This window comes from Ictidomys tridecemlineatus, unplaced genomic scaffold (genome assembly GCF_052094955.1).
Source record: "Ictidomys tridecemlineatus isolate mIctTri1 unplaced genomic scaffold, mIctTri1.hap1 Scaffold_46, whole genome shotgun sequence".
Taxonomy (NCBI): domain Eukaryota; kingdom Metazoa; phylum Chordata; class Mammalia; order Rodentia; family Sciuridae; genus Ictidomys; species Ictidomys tridecemlineatus.
Genome location: NW_027522984.1, coordinates 2330934 through 2348427, shown reverse-complemented (window position 1 = coordinate 2348427; position 17494 = coordinate 2330934). Strand labels below are relative to the sequence as shown.

General features: G+C 51.7%; 1 long non-coding RNA gene across 1 annotated transcript; it reads right to left on the bottom strand.

The window, feature by feature from the left end:
- Positions 1-2499: 2499 nt before the first annotated feature.
- LOC144373679 (uncharacterized) lies at positions 2500-3966 on the bottom strand. Its single transcript, XR_013433268.1, has 2 exons — positions 3330-3966; positions 2500-2612 (listed from the first exon to the last, which is right to left on the bottom strand). It is a non-coding gene; the product is annotated as an uncharacterized LOC144373679 (long non-coding RNA).
- Positions 3967-17494: the final 13528 nt, after the last annotated feature.

The window sequence follows — 17494 nt, the reverse complement described above, 5'->3', positions numbered from 1 at the left end:
TGGGTTCAATCCTCATTACTGAAAAAAAAGGGTACTGCCACAGGTACCCTCTTCATCAGAGAGAGATACCTGAAAGTCTTCTGCTGAAGAAGCCTAGGTAGACATCCTTGGTCTTCAGCAAGCACTGCCCAAGCTGGAAGGTAAGGTTAGATCTAAGGGTGCATAAGTGGGATGTGGTGCTGTTCTGAGGACCCTGCCACTGACACAAGGGTGAGGCAGAGTGCCCACGAACACACAGCGACAGGCAGTGGTCACACCATAGAGGGTCTGAGATCCTGCAGACCAAGTGCTGGCTGCCTGAGATCTCCTGATGCTTATCTATGTTTCTCCTGTGAAGTGCCTTCTCTGTCCACCAGCGAGGGCTTGTGGGGAATTTTTGCTGTCTGGGGCCCCACAGGGCAGGATTCAGGCCTAGGAGAAGCAGATATGGAAGCTCAAAATAGAGAAAACTAGTCAGAGTTGCCTGGTAACAGCCTTGGCCTTCTCCTGGGTAGAAGGACACAAGAAAAAGCTAAAGGCCACCTGCTGAGAGCCTGACACTGATGGTGGCCCAGGTGCAGGCCGGTGTACCAGATGCCCCCCAATGTCTCATGTCCTTGCCCCAGTGTGGCCTGAGTCAACCTGCACACGGCATTTGGGGTGGAGCAGTGGTAAGTGTTCAGGAACAGAACACAGAACAGCAGCATACACTCAGGTGAGTGACAGGGAGCAGTGGTGCGCACACAGGTGTGTACCCGGGGACAACACGTGGGTGTTCAATGCAGAGTGCCTGACGTGGAGCATGCTCCCTCACACAGCCCGAGGCTGCCCAGTTGTCTGGGGCTGTCCCTTCAGTGTTTCTTCATGCTATAATACTGTCACCTTGTGCTCAGTAGGTCACACCTCTGAACCAGCTGCATCAAGAAGAGGGCATGGGGGCTGGGGAGGGGGCTCAAGCGGTCATGCGCTCGCCTGGCATGCGCAGGGCGCTGGGTTTGATCCTCAGCACCACATAAAAATAAAATGAAGATGTTGTGTCCACCGAAAACTGAAAAATAAATATTTAAAAAAAGGAAGAGGGCATGGACACGTGAGGCCCCACCTGGAGGGCCAGCAGCCCCTTCATCAACACCGGTGTCTTTGTCATGTCGGGATTGTTGGAGGTAGGAAGCTTGGGTGGACCAGATCACTGTCCTGGCTTCCTGATGTATAGACCGAGTCTGATTCCAGGCTCCCATTGCCACCCAGCCCCAGTCCCTGGGGGGCAGGTTGACAATGACATCCTTTGAGGTGCACTTGTGGCTTTGTGCATGGATGTCCGGTGAGGCCCTCTGGATGTGTAAGTTCCTATTCCTGACTAGGCAGGCTCCCCTGGGACCATCTCATCTCCTGCACTGTGTGAGGGCAGGTGGGGCAGCCCTGAGTGCTGTTCCCTGGGACCAGGACTCTGCTGCTGAATGGCCATGACCCCAGCTGTGGCCCCAGGTGGGGATGTGTTGAGGCCCTGTGCAGAGCCAAGATGCAGAGGCTCATGACCTGATGACAGCCACCTGGAAGGAATGGTGCACACATCTGCAGCCGTACTTCACCCGTATGCATGAACGGTCAACACAGGGCCTTGGGAACCTAGGCAGGGCTCATCTATGGCTGCTCACTCCAGTGGTGTGTGGGCATTTGCAGGCCAGGTCCAGGGGCTGCCCAGTTCCCTAGAACCTAGCCTGTGATGGCAGGAGGGACTCAGGGCCCTGGGCACCATCTAGCCTTCTGAACAGTGCAGTTCCTACTCCCACCCCAGCCCCCACATGCAGCACTGAGGCAGAGAGTAATAAAACATCCACCTCACAGGAGACAGCTTTATCTTGTTGATCGGAAGTCTGCCAGCCCAATTTATGATGGAACATAAGATCTCCAAATCTGAATTTATGTGCCGGAGTATAAGGAGAGGTCAATGAGATTGAAAGTGGGCTCCTGAGAGGAGCTGGCAGGCTCACTCCCAGGTGCTGTAAGGAAACTTCACAGTCTTTGTCCCCAACTCCAGCCTGGCCCAACAGGGAAAGGACCGCCAAGGAGAGCCCTGCCTGAGAGGCATGCCATTTGGTGTAAGTGGGAGAGAGAGGGACTCTGTCGGGCGGGGCCACAGCTGTGGCAGGAGTCTTGGAGAGGGCCAGCCTGGACCATCTGTGCTGAGGATGCAGATCTTGTGCCTGGTATCAGGCCTGGCCCTCAGCCGTGGGCGAGCCCCTGTTCAGAACAGTCACAGCAGAGCTCAGGCTCTGGCCCAGGGACCCACTGCCAAATGGAGTTGCCATGGGTGACCATGAACCCATGGCCCCCACCTAAGCCCTCTGGAGCCCTCTGTCCTCATCACCCCCTGGAGTCAGGGGTGGGGTAGGAGGAGGGTTGGCTCTGTCTTGGGTGGGCACCTGGCCAGCAGGAGGCTGGCTTTCTGTGCCCCAGGGCAGACCCTGACTTTAGGATTTATACAAATAAGTGAAATGAAAAGTGCTGGCAGCCCTGATCTGATTACAGCCATTCATTCTCTGGTCGTTAATAATTTGTGCAATAAAGGGTTGCGGCTGCTCCAGTGTGGGGGTGGCTTCGGCTCAGCCTTCCCTTGGTGCCGGCTTCGGGAGCTGGAAACATGAATTATTAGTTTCTTATCGCTCGGACCACCATCGCTCATGCTGTCAGGACCTGGTGGGAGCTGGCAGAGGTCCCCCGCTTCCTCTGCTGGCCCTGAGCTGCTGCTTCTCTTGGAGACTCCCGGTGGGGCTCAGCACTACCCCACCCAGCCCTTCTGGGAGTGTGACCCCTGGAGCAGGAGGCTGCAACAGGCATGGGAGCTGCAGTGCTGTGCTCTGAGCCTCAGATCCTCTCTGTTAGTGAAGCCAGACCTCACATGCCAGCAAAGCACTGGCCCAGGGAGGGTGGGGTCCTTATCAGGGTGCTCTCCAAGGGGCACAGACTGCCTAGTCCCTGGCCAGAGAGGAGAGGAAGTCCCCTCTGGGAGCCACAGTGCCTTAGGCAGTCAGAGCTCCATCACCTGCAGAACAGCCAGGGGCTTGAGGAGACCCTGAGGAAAGGGATGGTGCTGGCTAGGGTCTGGGTGGGGGTACGGGGAGCCTTCTGTGGGCTTTGTGCCTGGTCTCCTGGGCTTTTTGTCTGCACCTCCAAGTACAGCTGCTGAGGTGTGTGGGCTGGGGGCTGAACTCCAAGGCCACAGCCCAGATGGTGACCAGGTGGTTACTGTCACAGAAGCACGCACCCTCCTGCAAGGCTCCCAGCCAAGCTGGGGAGTGCAAGGCTAAGGCAAAGCTGGGGTGTGGGAGGAATGGGGACCTGGCACCCACCTCTGCCTCTTGCCTGCCAAGCCCCTCCAGGTGCCTCCTGGGCTGCAGCCCTACTTCATCTCTGTGAGGATGTGGAACCTAGAGGGTAGGCCTTGCGCCCACGGCTGTTTGCCCACCACTTCCTGGCTGTGTGGCCTTGGAGAGACTGTCAGTTCTTCCAACCTCAGTCTGTAAAATGGGAATGAGGATAAAAGGAGACAAAATTAGTATGTACTGAGTGTCTGGGGTGTGTGCAGGTGTCATAGGTGGAGTGGGGTGGCCCCTGCAGCCCTGCATGCTGGGCAGTTCCATCCTTCAGGCTTCAAAAAGTCTGACCACATTCCATCTGCTTTCTGTTTTCTTAACATCTGGACAGAGTTGTAGTGAATGTCCCAATGTACTTGTCTCCTCCCAGGTCATCTCTATCATTTCTGGGTCACCTTCAGTTGACTGGTTTCCTCTTTTCCTGCTGGGCTGTGTTTTTTGCTTCTTTGCACACCTGTGAGGGTGTTCTCTCTCTCTCTCTCTCTCTCTCTCTCTCTCTCTCTCTCTCTCTCTTCCCTTCCATCCCTCCCTCCATGTTTATTTTGTTTATTTATCTTTATGTGGTGCTGAGGATCAAACCCAGGGCCTCATACATGCTACACCTCATCTCTGAGCTAGCCCTCTCACAGTGCCTGGGCTGCACAACATAGCTGACCCCATGCCCTCTGCAACCTGCTGAACACACCCTCAGCCCCAACAGCTGCCAACCCACTTTTTCTTTTTGGTAGTACAGATGGACAGAATGCCTTTATTTTATTTGTTTATTTTTGTGTGGTACAAAGGATGGAACCCAGTGCTCACACATGCTAGGCAAGCGCTCTGCTACTGAGCTATAGCCCTGCCAATCCAATTTTGCTATGGTGTTTTGGTTAGGCCTGGGACTTCCTGAACATTCCCCAGGGAGAGATTGAAGGGGCTCTGTGGGCAGGGGCTGGGAGGCTGCAGCCCCTGCAGCAGCCAAGTCTGGCTACTTTCTACCTCTAGGGCATAGACTTTCTTCCACCTGCTGTGGCAGAACAGGAAGCCCCCACCCTGCACCTGGCACTGAAGACCACTCATCAGGGCCTGAGACACAGAGCAGCCCTGGGGTCCCTCTTTCTAACCCTCTGCATCCTTGATGCCAGTTTTGAATGCCATTTCTGCCAGGAAGCTTCCTGGATCCTCCAGTCAGAAAGCATCCTGTTCCTGGAGCTTCTGAACACATCCAAACCGTGGTATTCTGACTCCCACAGAAATCCTGTCTTCCTCTAACTGGACGGGAGCCCCAGTGGATGGCACTCTGGCATTCTTGGCTGATGGTTCTTTAACTGAAACCAGAAGAGAAGAGCCAACCAAGGGCACGGTCCTTCTGGCTGGCTGTGGGCAGGGCTGAGGTCTGCGGGATATCTGAAGGTCCAGAGGCTCCAGGCTTTCCACAGCCCCAGGCTGGGCTCTCAGAGGGCTGTTCCTGCTTGGGTCTGCCCTTCCCCATTTTTCTGGTCCCTCTGCTCCTGTCCCCTGTGGCCTGTCTGGCCACCTCCCTGCTACCACACCACACCCTCTACCTCAGATGGCTTCCTCCCGGCCCCAGCTCACACACACAGAATCCCTTACCCCGGGAGCATTCCAGGCATGCACAGTCCACTGACTTGGCCCTGGCCAGGCTGTGCATTAACACAAAGACAGCTGACTGGGTTTCCCTCACCCAGGTCTGGAGCCCCTGAATGGGGAGTCCCCACCCCCACTCCGTGTGGTCGCCTCTAGACTGATTTCATTTATCACTGACCGAGGATGAGTAATTTTATTGTGAAGCACAGTTCAGGGTGATAGATGAGGGAGCAGGGCAGGTGGTCGCCTTGCTGTCTTCCTCTCCAGAGGGTGGGGGAAGGGGAATCCTGCCTCTCCATAAGTGGAGACTGGCAGTTGGGGAGGAAAGAGCCCCGTCAGGGTGGCTGGCCACGCCAGATGGGAGTGAGGAGGCAGGGAAGGCAGACCAGGTCTCCCTGTCCAGATAGGGCAAAACCAGGACATAGCCATCCCCCACGTCCTGACTAGGGCTGAGGGCCCTACAGGTGGGAGTATGGAGGGGCAGATGTGTAACTCCAGCATCCAAACAGAAAAAGTGGGGATGCTTTCCTCTGAAAATTGCCACAGCAATCAGATTCTCTTTGAATCCATGTGTTTCTGTTTGGTTTCCTTTTTTTTTTTAATTTGCAGTACTGTGAACTGAACTCACTGAGCCACACCCCCAGCCCTTGTCATTTTTAAATTTTGAGACAGGATCTTGCTAAGTTGCCCAGGCTGGCCTTGAACTTGAGATCCTCCGTCCTCAACCCTGCTAATCCACTGTTTTTAACAATGCCCATCTTACCAGCTACTGCACACCCACACTTCAAAGTAGCACTTGCCCGCTGGGGCTGGAGCTGGGGCTCAGTAGTAGAGCACTTGCTTAGCAGGTAGGAGGCAGTAGGTTCCATTCTCAGCACCACACAAAAATAAACAAAATAAAAGGTATTGTGTCCATCTACAACTAAGAAAAATAAACAAAGTAACACTTGCCATTGGTCACTTCCAGGTGTTTGGTGAGGGAACCTGCATTGCTGCCGGTGGGATTTGGGGTTCTGGCCTGCTCACCCACTCCAAGGTCCCAGGCCTGGGTGGGATGTGTGTGGCTGGGTGGGTGGAAGCTGGGAGGCGCAGGTGCCAGAGAGCAAGCTCACCCCGACTGCTTATGGTGGGCAAGGTTCTGGGGTCTGGGAGGGCTGAGCAGACCCAGGACTTCCCTCCACTGTGGTCAGCCAGCAGCCTCCCTCTGGCAGGCAGGTTAGCCCCCTGGCTGGACATGGGTCAGATAGTCCTGCAGGACCTCTCAATCTTGGCCAAGAAGCATGGATGGTGGGCGCCTCGCTGTGTGACAGTCCCTGTCAGTCACGATGGTTGTGGGCCCAGAGAGAAGCGGGGGCGGAGACGGGAGGGGGCGCTGGAGGGGGCACTGGCTGGTGGAGCTGTCCCCAGCCGCCGGCTGCGTCCCCGGAGGCTGGCGGCTGCGGCGCCAGGCGCGTCCGGGAAGTCTGGGCAGCCGCGCCGCCACTGCCCCTGGCCTGCCCCCAGCCTGCCCCCATGGGCTTAACCCTTAGTCTCTCTGGGCTAACCCTCGTGCCCAGGCCTGGCTTAACCCTTAGGTCTCCACTGGTCTAACACTTCTGTCTCAGGGACTAGCTGACATCCGCTGTGCCTAAGTTGGCCCCAGTGGGCAGCCCAGGAGCAGCTCCTACTGGAGCTTCAGGCTGGAGAAAGACGCTGGACCAGGTCACTGAGGACACTGCCCCTCCCTCCTGCCCCCTTTTCCCAGGGTCTGCAGTCAGGCCTGCTGTCTTCCCCTTGTACCACAGGGACACAGTGAGGACACACTGGATAATGACAATTTCTGCTAAAATTGTTAGTATGCTGGGCTCCCTACCCAGCTCCTTGTGCAAATCATGAACCTTGTCAAGAGGGCCTGCCAAGGAAACTGAGGCTCTGAGAGGCCAGGACTTGGCTCAGCTCTGGCAGGTGGTAGAACTGGATCCTGCCTCCTGCACCAGGACTAAAGGCATTCACTCCCCTCTCTCCTGGCCCCTGCCCCTTCCTCTTCTCCCTCCCAAGGAGATGGTGCAGGAATTGAAATGGACTTGTGGGGAGGTGGGCCTCTGGATTCTCAGAGTCTCTGAGTAGGGTCTGCAGATGATGAATCCCTGGGAGTGGGAGTATCTTTGGATCTCAAGGAGGAAGAGTCAACAGTCATGAAACCCAGAGAAAATGGACTGCAGCAGTTCCAATCAGGTGAGACTCAACCTCTCTTTGACTCTGGATGGGCTAAGGGGTAGACATTGTACCAACCCCTGTTGCCCACTGCAATGCCAGCTTGAGTTCTCACACAAGACTGGCATTTGAACCATAGATAGGAGCCTTAAAAATAACGTAAAGGTCGGCTGCTGTGGCACGTGCCTATGATCCCAGAGACTTGGTCCAGAGTTATTAGGATAATGAATTTGAGGCCACCCTTGGTTACTTAGCAAGACCCTGTCTCAAAAATAAAACAAAACAAAAACAAAAAACAAAATACACACACACACACACACACACACACACACACACACACACACACACACACACACATACAGAGAGAGAGAGACAAGACTAAGGATGTTGATCAGTGGTAAAGTGACCGGTATTAAATCCCCAGCACAAACAAACAAACAACAAAAACTAGAACTTTAAGGGGTTAAGGTGTAGTTTAGTAGTAGAGCACTGCCCAGCATGCTCTACCATGAGGCCTGGGTTCAATACCCAGCACCAGGGAAAACAAAAGAAAATAAGACATTAAGGAACAGAAATCATTGGTCAGCCAGAGAATGACAGGAAAGGCTTGGGCACACTACTGGAGACAAGGGAGAGAGAGAGGTGCTCAAAATTAGGGCTCCTAGGGTTTCCACAGCCTCAGCCTCTCTACTACACGTATTCAGTTCCCCAGGACTCGGCTGAGGTCTGGGTAGCAAGTGTGTGCAAGAGGACGTGGGCCTTCAGCCCCTCCAATCAAGGAGAGGTTGAGTCTCACCTGATCAGAACTGCTGCAGTCCATTTTCTCTGGGTTTCTTTGTTGGGGCTTGGGAGGTCTCAGCACAGCTGTAGCCCACAGGTTGGACAGGGATACCTGGGACCCAGAGTCCTGTAGCAACTGCAGGGCAGTCCCAAACCATCTTCCTGGCTCCTCTGCATTTTAGGTGGGTGGTGGCTGGCTAAATTTCTCAGCATCTCCCCAAATGTCCCCCTCACTTGTGACCTTGGATTCAATACCCAGTCTCATCCTAGGTGGAGACAGCTGGATTTGCTGAACTATGGGAACTCTCTCCATTTTTCTGAGCAGGAAAGAAAAGAGGGTGGGAAACTGGTTTCTGAGAGCCAGGTCACATGCCAGGAGGACCTCTGGCTGCATACAGTCACCTCTTGCAGTAGGAGGACAGTAGACTGAGCACATGTGGAGGGGCTGGGGTCCAAGAGACTGACCATGAGGGACAACTCTGCACCCAGCCAAGGTCTGCATCTTATGCCACTATCAAAGCCTACGGGTGGGTGAGGATAATTCCATGGGTTATGCTGCACTGCTGCGGTACATCCTTAAAACTGGCAAGAGTGGGTTGGCAAGTGAGGAGGGCCTTGACTCAGAGGATAGTGCTGGATCTGCTCCTGAAGGCGGTGGAGCCCACTGCCCATGCAGGGTGAGATACCTGCAAACTTCTCTTCCTAGACAACTGACCAGGAGGTCAGAGAGAGGCAGAGTGAAGAAAGTCAGGGTCAGGGTGAATTGACCCTTGGCCTGACTGGTGAGAGACTGAACATGTTTAAGGGCCAAGGGGCTGAGGTGGGGGCTGAAGATCCAGGAAAGTTTCCCCCAAAGCAAGGTCAGACTTAGATGGGAGGTGAACCCCCAGCATCAGGCCAAGGGCAGGAATGCCTGATGGGTGGGGGTTTGTTCAAGGTTGGTGAAGGAGGAGGAAGGTAGGGAGGGGGTCATCAGGGCTTCTGCCAATGGCTCGGTGAGGTGCAAAGGTTCAGAGGTTGCTGCTAAATGACTGAAGCCACAGTGTGGGCAGAGGTGAGCCATCAGGGTCCCCTCTGCAGGGAACAGTGTCAGGAGGTGGAGCTCGTCTGCAGCTGGTGAGGGCAGATCAGGTAGAGAGGAGTCGTCGTGGACACGCAGCAGAAGGGGGATGCAGGTGGAGGGAGAGTAGGGCTCTTAGCCACAGCCCAGAGAGTCCTGATCTGGCTGAGGATGGTGGGGCTCGAGTTCTAGGGACAGCTGGGTACTAGCACTCAGGCACAGCTAGATGGCTGAGTGCAGGGCACATATGGCCTGCATGGCTTATTTTTTATTTTATTGAGATAGTATTCACATTACAGGGGCTGGGGTTGTGGCTCAGCCGTAGAGTGCCCGCTTAGCGTATGTAGGGCCCTGGGTTTGATCCTCAGCACCACAAAAAATAAATAAACAAAATAAAGGTATTGTGTTAAACTACAACTATAAAAATATTAAAAAATTCACACAATATAAATTTAAGCTCAAAGTGAAAAATTCAGTGGTGCTTTTTGCATTCACAATGTTGTACAACTTGAAATTTCACCTAACTCTTGACACATTTCGTAGCACCAAGCAGTCACCCCTGTTCTTCCTTCCCTCGAGCTGGGTAACCACAACTCTATTTCCTGTTTCTATGGATTTGTCTTTTCTGGACTCTTTTCTAGTTGGAGTCCTGCACTAGATGCCTGTTTTTGCTGATCATACTGTTTTCAGAGTTCATCCATGTTGAAGCATGTGTCAAACTTTATTCCCTTTGGGGCTGAATAGCATTCACCCTGTGGCTGGACCACAGTTGTATCATTCACCCACTGATGGCCCTGGGGCGCTCCCACTGTATGGCCATTGTGGGCAATGAGGTTGTCGACATTAAGTGTTGTTGAGCACTAGTTGCAGTCCTTTCTGGCAGGTGCCGGAGACTGGAATTGTGTGTCCTGTGTGATTCTGTGCTTAACTTTCGTGAGAAGTTGCCCTTCCACATTTCATAACCTCACCAGTCATACAAGAGGGTTCTAACTTCTCCACATCCTCATCAACACCTGTTATTTTACTTTTTGAAATTTAGCATTCTAGCAGGTTTGGAGTGGTACCTGGAGTGCTGGTTTTGTATTTAGTTTTCAGGGGCTTCAGAAGGTGGAGTTTACCAGTGGGGTGGAAAATGAAAGTGTCCTGCCAGGAATGGGGTGAGATGGGGGCAACAGGCCTGTGGAGATCACACAATACGCTGAGGAGGCCAGGTGCTTGCTGTTGACAGGAGCTCTCACTGCTGGACCAGCATGAGAGACAGCCCTTCTTCCTCTATCCCATAGTCCCTGCAAAGCTGGGTCAGTCCCTAGATGTGTGCACATGCTCAGATCTGCAAACCTGCACCCTAGGGTCACAGAGTCAATGCAGTGTCTCCCAGAGTGTGGGGAGGGACTCAGGTCAGGTGTCCTGACCAAACAGCTATGGAAAGATCCTTCCTGGAACATGAGTCTGGAATTAGTGTCCAGAAAAAAAAGCCCACACTTTGGGAGCCTTGCTATTGTTAAGGCATTTGTCTTTTCTGTGAAGCTTACTGATTCCTCACCCTTACTTTCTACACATACTCTGGGAATTCCTACACCCACTTGGGCAATGCTACAGGAATTCAGGCAGGTGCAACAGGGCTGGAAGGAGGATTTTTGCCCCCTGGGGGCTGTGTGGGAAGCTGGGCAGGTGTCAGCTTTGGACAGGGTCATGGGCTTGGTCACCTTGTGTAAGAGCTTGTGCATCTAGAGAGGCCATAATGGTAGGGGACCCTCTGGTGCAGGTGGCACTGGGGGCCAGCACCTAAACCTCAGGCTCTTTCTTGGATTTCTCTTGGGAGTGAGCAGAAGGAAGGACACAATGTGGGGACATTTCCTGTACTAGATGTTGATGAGAGAGTGTCAGGTGAACCTCATTGATGGTATGTGGGAAGGGACCCCACGCTCAGATGCTCAGCCCCCGACTCTGGAGGACCACAGAGAGAAGATGTGTTCTGCTAGAGGCTGTGCTGGTAAACTGCCAGGCCCTCCCCTCTGCCACTGTGATCACTTCTCCATGGGACTCCAGAGCCCAGGCACAGGCAGAGAGGGCTCCAAAGGTGGGAGGGCTTGTTTCCTACCACCAGACCCTGAGACTGGAGGCCAGCATCCTGCTCGGCTGTATTCCCTGCTCTCTGAGCCTCCGCCTGCTTTGTCGATCCAGGTTTTCTCATTTTCATGGCTGGGTTCTGTCTGGTGACATAGAAGTGAGAGGAATACAGGCTGCAGTGGTCTAGCAGGAAGCCTATCTATCTCCCTAAGGGAGCCCTCACTTCCCAGATCCTGGGTCTAGCTGCTGCAAGCTGTACAGAAGGGTCAGTGTGCCCTCTGGTGACCAGTTCTGTCCTTACAGGCTGAGGGAAAGAAGCAGAGTACCCCTCCTTAGGCCTGACCACTGAGCCCCCAGCTCAGTGTCCAACCTTGTCTTTGACATGGTAAAAACATTCTGGCTTTACTTTCATCCTCAGGGAAGCCACTTACCATGTGCTGAGGCAGCCCCAGAAGAGGCTGGTCTGTCCACAGCCACAGGAGGGAGCTTGGAAGTGGAGTTCCCAACCTAGCCTTCAAAAGAGACTGCAGCCCTGGCCACAGAGACCTGGGGCCTGGGTAGCTGGCCAAACCACACCTCAGATTCTGATCCAAAGCAGGAGTAAGATAATCAATGCTTATTTTTTTATTTTGGGGGCATGGGGCCAGAAACATGCCACCCTGAAGCATGTCTTTGGCATATTTCAAGGTGAAATACCGAGAAGCTGCTGAAAAGATGCCCTTTGTAACTGAGATTTACATCCATCCATACTAGGAAAAATGGCAGATGCAGGTAGGACTTCCTGTTTGACACTCATTCCCTTTCTGCCTGGAAGAGTTTCTTCTGCAGAAAGAAGATGGGGCTCTGACACCTGCCCAGTCCGAGGTGGTCACAAGTGCCTGTGCTGTGGAAGTTATCGGACCACAGGACAACCCTGGCTCCCTCTGCTCCTCCCCCAAGCTTCTGAAGCCAGCACCACTGCCTGTGCCCCAGGAACCCAAAGACCCCATCCACCATCCTGACCTTCCCTGGGCCTCTTGGAGGAGTGTGTGCCTCCTGTGTTTAGGCATATAGTGCCTAAATTATCACGTAAGTTCCCTATTAATCTGTCTATTGCTCCGTTTCCTTCATAGCTTAAAATGATCAAAACTTGAGAGGGAAAAGAATAAGTCAAGAACTTCCCTGCAGGGCTACTGTGTTGCATGGTAACAGGTGACTCACCCAGGAGCATGGATGCTCCTGATGATGAGGGCAGTGCAAAGACTTGTTTGGGAGCACAAGGCTGCTTGGTGTGTGTAATCATGAGAGGCAGCGTGTGAGACGGTGGCTGCTCATGAACTCCTGACACTTCGCCACACAGGCACCTTCCTGGGCCAAGGAGCATGTGCTCTAGAGGGAAACAGACCATGAACAAAAACCACAACCCACAGGAAGATTCAGATCATAGTGCAGGGAAGGAAATACCAAGGAGATGTTTGCAGGGCCTGGGAAGTGAGGTCGGATGGTCAGGCAAGTCCTTGGAAGGAGTGACATTTGAATGGAAGGGGTTGGGGAGATAAGAAGGATAGAGAATGAAACAGACTTTATTATTACTGTGTGAATCTATATGACTGCATGACATATGCATATGACTGCATGACATATGACTACCACACCTTGTGGATGAGGAAACAGAAGTTCCAAGAACTAAGGCAGCTTGTCTGAGTCCCACAGCTACACAGATGGTGAGTACCTAGGTCCAATGGTCCAAGGTCAACCCAAGGTGACTATATCTTCCCCCATGCCTGACTGTAAGGGAAAAGCCAGCTTAGGTGCCATAGGTATTAAAGGCCACATGGATAGTGGGTACCCAACTGCCTGGCCTTAGGTCACTCTCCCTCCTAGGCAGGCTGTGCCTATACAATGCTAAGAGAAAATGCTGAGCATGTGAACACTCTTGTGGGTCTGTGGAGTTGGAGCACCTGGATTACTCTGTCTACTCTGTCTCAGTGGGTCCACAAAGCAAAGCAAACCAGGTATTTGTATGCCCATTTTCCAGATGAGAGAACTGAGGCTCCAACAATGAATGGATGAACAATCATGGTCACAGTTAGTTGCTGGGCGACCCATCCCCAGGCTCTTTCCACAGATCCTCATCCCTGTGGCCCATGTCATTGAATCATTAATTCAATCACACATTCATTCGACAATCCCTTAGTGAACATAGCTGTGGTATGGGCCAACTGCTGAGTGGAGGAACATGAGGACCACCTACCCTGGAGGAATTCACAAACTAGTGGGGGACAATTTGGAATTTATACTACTGCTCCCTGCCTCAAGTTCCTGGAGGTCAGCACCACCCACGCAGACCAATAATGTCAGATGCAACACAGGAATCTCCCCCTAAGCTTGGGATAAATTTAACCAACAGAAGCATCCATGTGATGCTTCAGCTGCCTGTGCTTGGCCACTTTGGCCACGTCACAGTATTTCATTGACCCTCAGTGCCTCTGAGACCTGAGGGCTATGGTTGCCCATCTCACGGTGATTCTGAGAGACATACACAGTCTGCCCAGACTCCACATAGGCCAAAGGCAGCAGACCCAGACCTAAACTCACCCATCTGCTCCCATCTCTATACCCAGCACAGACCTATATTGACCCTAGGGAGCAACAGCCTCACCACACAGCAGGTCTAGGTTGGGTAAGCCCCTCAATGTACAAGGAAGATGTCAGGGTCCAGTAGCTGATGGGTCCTGGGATGAGACAAGGTTCTCAGAGTCAGAAGGGGGAGAGAGACTGGCTTTCTATATAGCAAAAGTCATACCCCAGAATAGCACAGGTGGGTGTGGGGGATACTTAGGGAGGGGACTCTGGGGTTCTAGAGGAGGGAGAGTGAAGTGGCTGTCAGGTCTGGGGGAGGGGAATCAAGTGGCTATTTGGGGCTCTGGTGGAAGGGAGAAGCAGAGCCAGTGGCTCCTCCTGAGTTGAGCAGGTTTACTCTCCCATCTGGTCCATGCTCCCAACTGCAAGACCTACAAAGGCACCAGGAGAGTATCCTCCACCAGGTCTGGACAGGAGACACCAATATTCTTCATCCCATAGTACTCTGACTCCCAGCCTGTACTTTCCATGTCACAGGTCCAAAACAAAGTTTTCAAGCCAACTAGAACCTTGAGCTTCTAGGAGTATAGGTGACATAGTCACTGTCCACTGAAGTGCCCACTGACATTTAATGTTTGTAAACTTTATCCTTTCTTCCTGACACATCAGCTTCTTCAACAGGGTCTCTGTCATTCCTGGGCCATTTTCCCTGTCTCCAACCTCATCTCCAGGGAATTTTCCTACTGTTGTCTGAATCCTTGAGAATCTCACAGAATGCCCCATCTTCATCCCCTCTTCAGGATGGGTTTCTATGGCTCTGAAGAGACCACATGTCATGACCTTGAATCAAAGCTCCCTCTGAGGCTACTCAATGAGATATGCATGAAGAACAGTTCTAAATCAACCTGGATCCCTCACACACATGAGATTGGATGACTCTCAAAGTAGCACTGACACGGTCTAGGAAGGTTGCTTCTTTCTCAAAAACATTTTGTTGTGCAAAGTCCTCAAGAGTCAAGAGATTGTTTAAAAGCACCTTGCATGAGAACTCCCTCCATCTGGGGTGACCTGAGGAAAATGCTCACTTATTTGGCCTTCTTGAAGAATTGTAGAGAGGCCATGGGAACATAAACACAGAGACATGGAAGAGAGTGCTAGGGTCACGGTCAGTCTTCCTGAATAACTGCCTAGTTACCTGGAATCTCAAACCAATCTGTTAGGTCAATAATTACACAGAATTACTCTAGACCACAGGGGCTCTATGCAGAAGGGATCTAGGCCTATTTCCTGGGATTCCAGACATTCCTAATTTGTACCTGTTGTCCTCACATGATTATTACTACTGTCTTCTCCACTCCCAGTAAAGTCCCAGTACAGATGATGAATTTTGATCACTCAATCTCAAATAACTGTCAAACAACTCAGTGATGATTATGATTAGAAGGAAGAATGAGATAAAGACAAGGACAATGATCATGACTGAATGATTTTCCTTAACTCATCACATCAGCTGTCTTTATCTACAGGCTGAATCTCTCCATTACACAATATTGTTTTCTCATTTTCTGAGGGCCAGGCCTGATGCTGAAGGCTAATAAACCCTACATGTCACTGACCTTGTAGATGAGCAAGATGGTATAAAAGATTTAATTCAGCATTCGGGGGGGGAGTCCCTGGGAGTTCCCTGAGCCACTTCTGCTTCTCTCCTGTTAGGGTGCATGTCTAACTCCTGCCTCTGGCCTTGGACTCCTCACATCCTGGGGACTGGTGCCAGGTTCCATCCTAGGAGTCTGGGCTGCAGCTGCTTCTTCCACAGCACCCCCATATGTGCATGACTCTCTGACTAATCAGGACCCAGAAGCTGTGGTTTCCCCTAGGGGCTGTCCCAGGTCTCAGGGAGAAAAAAAGAGACTGTCCCTAAACATAGTATCCCCAGTTATACCAACGCTCAGCCTCAGCTCCTCTCCCCGCTCCAGCTCCTGCACCTGCAGCAGATGTCTGACCACAGACCACATCCTCACAAGGTGACCACACTCAGAAATTTGGAAATTCAGATTTGGCGGGATCCTGGAGATCCTCACGGGGCTGGGCAGGGGATCTCCTCAGCTGTTGCAGCTGCAGCTCTAGATGCCCATGCCCTCCCCTGCTCCAGACTGATATACACTGAGAACTGAATTCTGGCAGTGAGAGAGGAGTCTGGGTCCAGCTGGCCCTTTTCTCAGTGTCCCTGGAGCCTGGAGTGTCTCTCCTTTTGAAAAGGGGTAGGTATGCTATTTCAGTGCTCCCCTATCAGAAGGACTTGCCCTAGCCTCCTGCTGCCTCATTTCTACTCACAGTCCTCAGAGACTCTCCCTGTGGGTATAAGGTGCCCTTTCTTCCTAGCCCAGTTGTCCTCAGCTTCCTGCTCCTGCCATCCCCAATGGCTCTTCTCAACTCATGTGATTGTCCCACTGCAGGGTGGAGAATTGGGAATTCTGAGACAGAGGATGACAGTATTGTTCTGGGGACATAAGAATGGTTCTGAGTCTCAGAATTCTCAGTTAGGAGCTAGCTCTGTAGAACCAAGCCCCTTTGTAGAGGCTTCCAAGATCTTAAGAACACTGCCTCCTCTAGAAATATATGGGGAGGACAGTATTTCCTACGTCAGCTCTCTCCAGGAATTGGGAGAGACTCTTTTCCCCTAGTAGAATATATGCTATCACAGACTCACTGACCTGGAAGGGATATTCTAGTTCCTTCTGTTGATCACTTAGTAGAGGTACAGAGAGGGAGTTTTTCTTGCATAAAGCACACAGCAACTTTGTATAAACTCTGTGTCCTGGGACTTTAACAATATCAGCCAAGACCTGGGAGGACGAGACATTTTAAAACACCTGGCATGATGTGAGCCTGAAACTGGATGGTTGTTTTTTAGGCAATTTTAATTCTGTAACTTCAATCTCTCCGTCCAAGTTCTTAGAATGCCTGACATGGACAGTCCAATATGGGGCAGCAGAGACCAGACATGGGGAGCTGAGAGCTGGAAAGAGTTGAAGCTCTTCATGGGGGAGGCTAGACATCCAGTGGCAGGCTGCAGGGGTTGTTACAGGAGGAGGGATGCAGGGATACAACTCTGGTTCTGCATTCCTGCAGTGTTAGTTTTTCATCATCCTAACAAACACCAGAAATAATGAACTAATATGAATAAAAGGTCTCTTCTTCCTTTCAGGTGTCTACATTTTGGTCCATGAGCAGTTGACTACATCACTTTGACCCTGAAGTAATGGAGTCTATCATGTTGGGCAGCACATGGTAGAGAGGTTCTGCCCACCACATGGCAGGTAAGGGTAAGAGGAAAAGAGAGAGGAATGGGGACTCCATTAACACCTTGAAGGGCACACTATGACTGGAGACCTTCCACAAGCCCCAGATCTTAAAAGTTTTGCCATCTCAACACAGCCATAAAGCCAGGCTGCAACATCAAGGACCCTTCTACCTGCACTCGCTGCTCTACTTCCTGCTCTAGAACTTGAGATGGCTTTTAAAAAACTTGTAAAAACAGACAAAAGTTAGAAACTGTGCAATGTTAGCAAAACAGAATCTTACAGTGTTTTGGTTTTTTATTACAATAATATTTCATGAGAATGTTCATGTTTTTGCCATAGGACTGTAGACAAGGGGCCTGGAAGGAAATGAAAAAAAAATTTCATCCAAGACTTTCAAATCAGAATTAAGCTGGTTTGCCACATCATGTTCACAAGGAAGATGTGTTCAAAGGCAAAGACTAATCATAATTTTGTTCACAAATCTCAATTTAAAGGAGTCCTATGTAAGAAAAACACTTAGAAATTATATCCTTGCATGGACTTCAAAAGTTGATCTTACAATTTTTTTTAAAAAAAATAGATAA